Here is a 1,113-nt window from a genome sequence, read left to right as displayed (position 1 = left end):
TGACCTCCTGGGAAGTCCTCGTGTTGCATTCCCTTTTTAATTTTTTTCGCGCCGCTTGCAAAACAAAGCGCACGTGTAAGTAATATATTTACCGTGTTTTATTATTTTGCACGAGTGCGGTAACTCATAGCTGGGTGCTCACGATTCACGGGTCCAGCGTCGGCGTTGTGGCGCGGCAAGCTTGCACTGGTGCGGTTGAGAGGGAGGGGTGGAAACCGCGTTAAACTCGTCTCCGTAGTTGAGAGGGAGCGGCCAAAGCAATGTACAATCGTCTTTGTAGTGGAGCTGGGAGGGGCAAGGATAAGGGACGAAGACCGGGGTAACATGTCGGATGCGATCATACCAGCACTAAAGCACCGGATCCCATCAGAAATCCGAAGTTAAGCGTGCTTGGGCGAGAGTAGTACTAGGATGGGTGACCTCCTGGGAAGTCCTCGTGTTGCATTCCCTTTTTAATTTTTTTCGCGCCGCTTGCAAAACAAAACGCACGTGCAAGTAATATATTTACCGTGTTTTATTATTTTGCACGAGTGCGGTAACTCATAGCTGGGTGCTCACGATTCACGGGTCCAGCGTCGGTGTTGTGGCGCGGCAAGCGTGCACTGGTGCGGTTGAGAGGGAGGGGTGGAAACCGCGTTAAACTCGTCTCCGTAGTTGAGAGGGAGCGGCCAAAGCAATGTACAATCGTCTTTGTAGTGGAGCTGGGAGGGGCAAGGATAAGGGACGAAGACCGGGGTAACATGTCGGATGCGATCATACCAGCACTAAAGCACCGGATCCCATCAGAACTCCGAAGTTAAGCGTGCTTGGGCGAGAGTAGTACTAGAATGGGTGACCTCCTGGGAAGTCCTCGTGTTGCATTCCCTTTTTAATTTTTTTCGCGCCGCTTGCAAAACAAAACGCACGTGTAAGTAATATATTTACCGTGTTTTATTATTTTGCACGAGTGCGGTAAGTCATAGCTGGGTGCTCACGATTCACGGGTCCAGCGTCGGCGTTGTGGCGCGGCAAGCGTGCACTGGTGCGGTTGAGAGGGAGGGGTGGAAACCGCGTTAAACTCGTCTCCGTAGTTGAGAGGGAGCGGCCAAAGCAATGTACAATCGTCTTTGTAGT

General features: G+C 51.6%; 2 non-coding genes across 2 annotated transcripts; both read left to right on the top strand.

Annotated features, from left to right (window-relative positions):
• Positions 1-329: 329 nt before the first annotated feature.
• LOC119346848 lies at positions 330-448 on the top strand. Its single transcript, XR_005167967.1, has one exon. It is a non-coding gene; the product is annotated as a 5S ribosomal RNA (ribosomal RNA).
• A 297-nt stretch (positions 449-745) lies between these two features.
• LOC119346847 lies at positions 746-864 on the top strand. The gene has a single exon (XR_005167966.1). It is a non-coding gene; the product is annotated as a 5S ribosomal RNA (ribosomal RNA).
• Positions 865-1,113: the final 249 nt, after the last annotated feature.

The sequence above is a fragment of the Triticum dicoccoides genome, unplaced genomic scaffold, assembly GCF_002162155.2.
Source record: "Triticum dicoccoides isolate Atlit2015 ecotype Zavitan unplaced genomic scaffold, WEW_v2.0 scaffold5261, whole genome shotgun sequence".
Taxonomy (NCBI): Eukaryota; Viridiplantae; Streptophyta; class Magnoliopsida; order Poales; family Poaceae; genus Triticum; species Triticum dicoccoides.
Note: the sequence above shows the minus strand (reverse complement) of the source record. Positions and strands in the feature narration are given on the sequence as shown.